Below are 9,021 nucleotides of genomic sequence, written 5' to 3'. Positions count from 1 at the left end.
CTTTATTGCACACACAAGTTTCTCCCAATTTTTCTGTTGTAAATAACCCCGCAATGAATATTTTTACCTCTCCGTGTTGTATTTTTTTTTTTATTCTTTAGGCTACGTCCGTGGAGTGGGAATTACTGGGGCAAAGGATATAAACTATTAAACTGCCCTCCAGAAAAACAATTTACATTCTCACTAGCAGTGTATTACAGCACAGTGTGAATTCTGGACATCAGTGGGTATTTAATGTTTGTTAATGTGGTTTTGTTGTTTTGATTCATGTTATTGGACAGTTGTCATGGGTTTAATGGGTATTTACATTTACTTCTACTGTCTGTTTTTCTTATTGTAGTACTTTATGTATATTAACACTTTGTCGTGTATGTTCTAACATTTTCAAAGGCTAAATAATTAACTCAAGTTGAATTTTTAATGAAAACACATCTTAGTACTTAACATATCAGGAGCGGAATTTCCTGAGATCACACAACTGAAGAAGACACAGTGAAGGGTTAATAGCTGAGTGCTAGGAACAAACATTTGCTAGCTGCATAAATGTGTCTTTTTTGTATGTTAATCCAAGCTTAATTACAAGCTTCTGGAGGATGAGAACTCTATACTTGTAGGAGAGGCATTCTCCAATCCACAGTAGCCAAAGCCCAGGTGTGGTTCTTCAAACCCTCCCTCCAGCACCTCCCCTGCAGCCACTCCTTGGTGGTGACAAATCTACTTCTTTGATATGGATAGTTGACATTTTCTCAACTTTATGTGAAGTGTAAATAAAAATAACTTTAGAAAACTATTTTTTATTGATTTGTAACTAAGTTGTCTGTAAAAATAGTGTGCTTTCTAGGTAAACGGGAACTTTAAAGCCCCTTAGACACCTCTCGCTAACTAGATTGTTGCTTCTGAACCCCTCCTATGTAAGAATTCTGTGTCCCTGTTGCTAACCATGCAATCTCATGTCCCTCCCCTCTTGGCTCTTTCACAACACCCTGCTTTATTGCCTTAACAGGCTTTTATCTATCTCCAAGTATGTTGTTGATTTATCTCTTTCCAGAAAAATGTGGTTCCTGAAGGTGGGGACCTTCTCTATCTTGTTTATTGCAGTATTCTGATATGGCTTAGGTTCTCACTACTTTGTGAGTGATAAAAGACCCTTTACTTAAATATTTGTTGGTTATTTGCTTCCTAAATTGGCATATGTGCAGATAAATTTGTCTATTTAAGACTTTGCACAGAGATCACTACTCTATTCAATGCAAGTTGGTAGAAGGTTAGCAGGTATCACACTTTTATCATATTTTTCTCCATGGTTTGCCCCCCCCCCCAGTAATAAAAATTTAAATGTTACGTACCATAGTCTTCCACCTATCCCTTCAATGCCCAGCCCAATTCCCTTTCCTGGAGGTAAACATTCTTAACAATATTTGTTTTGTTGCTTGTCTACTCCTACTTTGCCACCTTTTGGTGTCCCTAAACTGGGAGGTCCTTAAAGTAGGCTGGGACAAAAGGGCCTGGGTTTCAGATGGGAAGGGAAAAGTTCTTGGTCCACAGGTCACAGGGTATTGAGTTCTTGATACCCAAGTCCTGACACAGAATGGGAGAGGTAAGTTGGAAACAAATATATAAAATGACTGGGGGAAAGAAGGAATTTTTTAAAAGTTAAAACCCAGTGCTGGCGTCAGCACGGTGTCTCACACCTATAATCCTAGCACTCTGGGAGGCTGAGGCTGGAGGATCGCTTGAGGTCAGGAGTTGGAAACCCCTGTCTCTACTAAAAATAGAAAAAATAAGCCAGGTGTGGTGGCACATGACTGTAGTCCCAGCTACTCCGGAGGCTGAGGAAGGAGGATCTCTTGAGCCCGTGAGTTTGAGGTTGCTGTGAGCTAGGCTGACTCCACGGCACTCTAGCCTAGGCAACAGAGTGGGACTCAAAAATAAATAAATAAATAACCTAGTGCTTTCCTTGACTTTTCTACATTCCTAGCTCCAGAAATCCGTGCTCCAGACTTTCTACCACACCCAGCATGAACTGAATAATATTCTTACTTTGTTTACTTGTCTAGCTTCCCTCCTGCCCAGGACTGGGACCACATTTTATTTGTCTTTAGAGCTCCAGCAACCAGCATTATGCCTTGGCCCCTGAGAAAGTGCTTAATAAATGTTTCTAGAATAATTGAATGAAAATCTAGTGATCTTTAAAACAAAAGTGCTTAAATGAAAATGAATGAGAAACTCTTGGCCTGCCTCCTCCAGCTGAGAATGTGACACAATGTTATGGTTTAACTGCAGCAACATCCTAACTGAAATTTTAAGTGACTTCTGATTTTTAAAATTTCATGCTCCTCTGAATACAGTACACACTGTACTGGAGAGATGGGTTACACCCACCTACCCCAGAGCATATCTAATTCAAATTTCCAGTTCCTTTCCCCACCCGGTGTTGTTTCTAACTATAATGTTGCTAGGCAACTTTTGCAGAATCCACATGTTTGTGGTAATGTTGTAATAACTGAGTAAAAATCTTGCCTCTAGCTCTTGGAAGTATACCAACCTGTTTATCCTCTTTAGACTCATGACTTAGCATGTAAAGGGCTTTAATACCACTTTTGGCAGCCCATTCACCTTCCTTAGCAACAAAATAAGCAAGATTCTTGCCCGGAAGATTTATAATTGAGATTCTTAAATCACCCTCTGAAATACTTTTCATATATACACCACATGAATATGTGTGCCTATTCCTATAAACATGAGTCTTGCACTTTTGGATTAAATCCTTCAGAACTAGAAACTCAGTGATGTAAAGTCTGTAGGAATGTTTCATAAGACCAGTCAGGCTTTACCCAAAGCTGAATCTTTTCTAGTTTATGCTTTTGATTCTGGAGAAATAATCAGTTTCTCTAAACAGCCTACTCTGATAGATTCCTAACTTTTAAAAAAGACACATTGATCAGGCCGAGCGCGGTGGCTCACGCCTATAATCCTAGCACTCTGGGAGGCCGAGGCAGGTGGATCGCTCGAGGTCAGGAGTTCAAGACCAGCCTGAGCAAGAGTGAGACCTCATCTCTACTAAAAATAGAAAGAAATTATCTGGCCAACTAAAATATATATATAGAAAAGATTAGCTGGGCATGGTGGCACATGCCTGTAGTCCCAGCTACTCAGGAGGCTGAGGCTGTAGGATCGCTTAAGCCCAGGAGTTTGAGGTTGCTGTGGGCTAGGCTGATGCCACGGCACTCACTCTAGCCCAGGCAACAAAGCAAGACTCTGTCTCAAAAAAAAAAAAAAAAAAGACACATTGATCAAATGTCAGTTTTTCACTTAAATACTAGGCTAAAAAAAAATTCAGCTCTCTTTCTTCATCTTCCTTGTTATCTTTACCTTTCCTCTTGTTTTCTCAGCAAATCTCAACTTCAACCCAGCTCTGTTACCAACTGCCTGCTGGCCTCAGGAATCCAGATCTCAGGCTAGAATGTAGTAGCTCCTAGACTGCTCCTGTTTGACTTCCCAGGTATAGATTAGATTTCTCTACTTTGTCACGTGCCTTAATACCCTGTGATGAATGTGTTATTTGATCATTTCACCAGCTCACCCTGAGAGTACAATATTATCAAATTTAGTTCCTCTGCAGTTGTTCAATTGATTAAATGTGAGACTAGCATTGTCCCTTGAAAATCGTGTTCAGTGTTCTAAGTGTGCTTTTTAATTATAACAATGTTGTTTGAGAATAATTCACCCTTGTTAATGGCTTTATAGTCAGTAATTACAACATGTGATTCCTGGGACCCTTGAGTCAACCAGCCAGGATGATCAAATCAGAACAGGGTATCAATGTAATAAGAACTTGAGAAGCATAACTCAGGAAAATTGGCCAGTGGAAAGCTTGTATTTTAATGAAATAAACGTTATTTCTTGTCATGACTAATTAATCTTTAAGGACTACTAACATACGATTTCCATGTATCCTTTTAATATTTGCTTAAGGTACATCAAGGGCAAATTGTTATATCCTTTAGATATGAATGTGTCACTTACATGGATTCTATACAAAAGTTTAAAGGATTAAAGATTCTCATTCAGTTTTTGCTTGGGGTCTTCAGCTAGGAGAGACCATTCTAGGGTACTTAAAAATGGTCTCTGCAACCAGCCTTGTTAGTGAAAAGAGCCCTCCTGCCTGTTCCCAGTTACCTCAGCAGCTCTCAGCCTTACATAGGCCCCCTAATTTTAGAGAACTTGATAGTCCACTGCAATCAGTCAGGCAATGATACTAATTGCAGGACTTTTCCCGAGAGAAAATACTGACCACTGACCACCTTATTCCTAGATAAGATAGTTCTCAGCCTACATATTTTAAAACTATAGCTTTCTGAAGCAGTTAGCCAAAACATTATGCTTCCTGTTTGCTATTTTATAACTTCTTTGTATTGGAATGGAACTGAGTAGCCCCTTTTTCTCCAGTATTCCTTTTTTTTTTTCTTTATAGAGGCACAAAGGGCTGCTTTTCTCTATATTTTTAATGAGTTTAATAACTGAAAAGGTCACTGAACAGAAATGTCATAAACAGCAGGAATCATGAGTGCCCAGGAGAATGCAGGCACACATTAAATATTTGTGTAATTAATTGCCTCTACTTCTGGGTTAGTGACATACCCAGGAAATGACCTGGATGACCATGGGGACTGCCAGTTGTTTGCTGGCCACATTGTGATTATTTAAAGCAGCTTTGTTCAGATTACTGCAGCACAAAAGATGTGATGACTCTTCTCCAGTGAGACAAGGGGCCCTATCTCATTAGGGGAGGGAAAGGAGGTAAGACAGACATCCCATGCTGGTCTTTTGTTAGCAACAGGAGTGTGTTTGGATACTGCTATGTTTTGATGACTCAGTGGTGAGTCAACTTTAAAGTTCTGTAAAAGGCCTTGTTTAGCTCAGACAGGACTGAAAGATGAGCTCATCCAGTGGCTAGTTGAGTAGAGAGCACCCAGTTGTGTGTGACATGATCTGCTGACTGGGAGTGTAAACGTGTACACAGACACAATGATACTGGTGAGGATGAACTGTTCCTAAATGCAGAAATCAACTCTATTTGGCAGTAATCTATTGAGTGTCCACCGTGTTCAAGCACTATCCTTATCCTGCCAACTACATGTTACCTTATTGCGGATCAGAATTTGAGAAATGTCCTAAGTGCTACAAAGAGCTGGGGTGCTTTTGTGGGAGCTGGGAGAGGGGAGAACATTTCAGTGCCAGCTATATGATAGGCATTGAGTCAGATGCTTTACGTATTTATTTAATCTTTATAAGAACTCTCTGTGGCCGGGCACGGTGACTCATGCCTGTAATCCTAGCACTCTGGGAGGCTGAGGCAGGAGGATCGCTTGAGGTCAGGAGTTCTTCGAGACCAGCCTGAGCAAGAGCAAGACCTCGTCTCTACTAAAAATAGAAAGAAATTAGCTGGACAACTAAAAATATATAGAAAATATTAGCCGGGCATGGTGGCACATGCCTGTGGTCCCAGCTACTCGGGGGACTGAGGCAGAAGGATTGTTTAAGCCCAGGAGTTTGAGGTTGCTGAGCGAGGCTGATGCCACGGCACTCACTCTAGCCTGGGCAACAAAGCAAGACTCTGTCTCAAAAAAAAAAGAACTCTCTGAGAGAGATATTTTCATTCACATTTTATAGATGAAGAAAATGAAACCCAGAGAGGTTAGAAAATGCCTGCATGACACAATCACAGAGCTCGTATTACTGAGACTATATTTCTGAGACTGTATTACTACTATCTTAAAGCCTGATTCTTCCTACTCCATCAAGAATAGGTTAAGGTGAAGGGTGAAAATTAATTAACTTGATGAAGTCAGGGTCACTGGACCCAGTTGGTGGGCCAGGCTAGTTAGGCAGGGTGATATCTAGAGCCGTCCTTCCAGATAGCAGGGCACACAACTTGATGGTGTGAATATGAGAAATGGGATCCAGAGAGAGTCAGACTTGCACCTTTACTTTTTTGTTTCATCATAAAACACAAATGTATTTTAAACTCAAGAGGAAAGATTATAAAGATTGATTTTATCACAAAACAGGATAAGGGATTAAGAAGTATTAATAGTAGCAGGTTGGCCGGGCACGGTGGCTCATGCCTATAATCCTAGCACTCTGGGAGGCTGAAGCGGGCAGATCATTTGAGCTCAGGAGTTCGAGACCAGCCTGAGCAAGAGCGAGACCCCCGTCTCTACTAAACATAGAAAGAAAATTAGCTGGACAACTAAAAAATACATAGAAAAAATTAGCTGGGCATGGTAATGCATGCCTGTAGCCCCAGCTACTCAGGAAGCTGAGGCAGGAGGATCCCTTGAGCCCAGGTGTTTGAGGTTGCTGTGAGCTGGGCTGAGGCCAGGGCACTCTAGCCCCGGGCAGCAGAGTGAGATGCTGTCTCAAAAAAAAAAAAAATAGTACAAGTTTGGAGGAAAGTGCTATTTTCAGCAGTGAGATCAAGGAATGCTTTTCTGAGAAGGTAGCATTTGAGCAGGAACCTGAATGAAATGAGGAAATCAGCAAATGGAGATCTGGGGGAAGTTTATAATATCAAAAATTGGCATTGTTTATAATACCAAAAATTGGAAGCCCCCCAAAGTCCATTAAATACTAAGTACAGTTTGCAAAATAATGAGCCAGAGTTATATGTACAAAATGAAAATATGTCTATGATACAATGAAAAGTTGCAACACTGTATAATGATTCCATTTAAAAAAGAGAGAGAAAATCAACCTAAAGCAAACATATTTACCACAAGGAAAACATCTGAAGAATATCAAAAAATCTGACTTCTAAGGGTTGTGTAGATTGAATGAGAGAACAAGTCAAAGTGCCTAAGTGCCTACTAAAGAGAGAGCCAGGAGGAAGGCCTTGTCATTATCTCTGTTTTAAAACAGAGTAGGGTAGACAGAATTATGACATAAGTCCTGAAGATCCATGCCCTTGCCTTTTCTGACATACTTGGAGCTCTCCTTTCAGTCACTTATGCCTGAGACCTTTTTCCCTTTCCTCACTTCCCCACATCTCTTTCTTTCTCCTCTAGCTTTGCTTATGGGAGAGGAGCCTGTGCTTCTGTTTTTAATCTGATTATTTCATCTGGACTGGCTTTCCCACCAGTCTCAGATAAGCAGCTTTGTGTTCTGGCTGCAGTCTGTGGAGAGGTGCTGATAAGAAAGAGGGCTTCCTGGTTCTCTCTGATTCATACATTGTACATTATAGCCTCACTTCTAAGTGCAGTGTAAAAGGCTCTGTCCCTGGTTCCCAGCTTCGGAACATTAGGATTACTCAGACACCCTCCAGCTGATGTTGACTGGATCACCTGCCTTCCATTTAGGGATTTTGAAGTGACCAAGCCTTAAGTGTTTCTGCCCATGCCCACTCTCACCCTCCATTACTAAGCTCTGCTGACTTTCGGGGTCCTGTGAGTCAGTATGCTTGTCAATCAATTGTTAGAAACTACACAGGAGCACAGAAAAATGGCCAGTATAAAGTAAATACGTATAGGCCGGGCGCGGTGGCTCACGCCTGTAATCCTAGCACTCTGGGAGGCCAAGGCAGGTGGATCATTTGAGCTCAGGAGTTCGAGACCAGCCTGAGCAAGAGTGAGACCGTCTCTACTAAAAATAGAAAGAAAATTAGCTGGACAACTAAAAAATATGTAGAAAAAATTAGCTGGGCATGGTGGTGCATGCCTATAGTCCCAGCTACTTGGAAGGCTGAGGCAGAAGGATAGCTTGAGCCCAGGAGTTTGAGGTTGCTGTGAGCTAAGCTGACGCCATGGCATTCTAGCCCGGGCAACAGAGTGAGACTCTGTCTCAAAAAAAAAAAAAAAAAGTAAATATAAAATACAAAAAGAATATTCTGTGCTCTTATATTGTTTCTAACAACTATTCATTTGATTATTTTGGATTTCTGGGTAGATAATCATATAATAATAATAATTCTCATTTTTAGTATTTTCACTCTTTTTTTGAATCAGAGTCTCACTCTGTTGCCTGGGCTAGAGAGCCATGGTGTCAGCCTAGCTCACAACAATCCCAAACGCCTGTGCACAATATTTATCAATTAAGTCCACCATCTTCTATGGGTGTGGTTCCCAAAACAATTACAATAGTAACATGAAAGATCGCTGATCACAGATCACCATAACAGATATAATAATAACGAAATAATTTGAAATATTTCAAGAATTACTAAAATGTGACACGAAAACACAAAGTGAGCACATGCTGTTGGAAAAATGATGCTGATAGACTTGCTAGATGCAGGGTTGTCACAAACCTTCAATTTGTAAAAAAAAAAGTGTCTGTGAAGCACAATGAAGTGAAGCACAATGAAATGAGGTATGCCTATATTTTTTTCAGATGTTTTGCATCTACATTTATAAATGAGATGGGTCCATAGTTTTTCTGTTGTGCAGTGTAAAATTTTGGCTTTATGAAACACTGGGATGTTTACTTCTTTCTCTATCATTTGGAATAGATTTAATAGTATGAAAATGATTAGATCCCTGAAAGTTTGAAAGAAGTTGCTCATTAATCTATCTAGCTTCAGCTTTTTTTTTTTTTTTGAGTGTAGTTTTGGACAGTTTTCATCCAAATTATTTATGTTTAGGTTTTTTACTTTTTTGAGTTCCTATTGGTAATTTACATTTCCTTGAATATTATCTATTTCATTTGGATTTTAAATTGTATTAGCGTAGGGTTGAGCAAAGTATTCCCTTGTAATTCTCATCATTTCCTCTGTGTGGGTGGTTATAAATCCTTTCTCATTCCTGATTTGTATATTTATATTCTTTATTTCTTTTTATTTGTTTTGTTAGCTAGTGTTTTATCACTTTTGTTGCTTGCTTCTTCCCACCCAAAAAAACCAGATCTTAGATTTATTCAATTATATTCTTTTTCTGATTTTGAAATAATTCATTTTCCTTTTATCCTTAATTTCTTCCTTTTGCTTTCTTTACATTTTGCTTTGTTGTGACTGTTTTCCCCTTTTAA

Source organism: Lemur catta, chromosome 7 (genome assembly GCF_020740605.2).
Source record: "Lemur catta isolate mLemCat1 chromosome 7, mLemCat1.pri, whole genome shotgun sequence".
Classification (NCBI taxonomy): Eukaryota; Metazoa; Chordata; class Mammalia; order Primates; family Lemuridae; genus Lemur; species Lemur catta.
The sequence above is the reverse complement of the archived record's forward strand: the minus strand, read 5'-3'. Positions refer to the sequence as shown.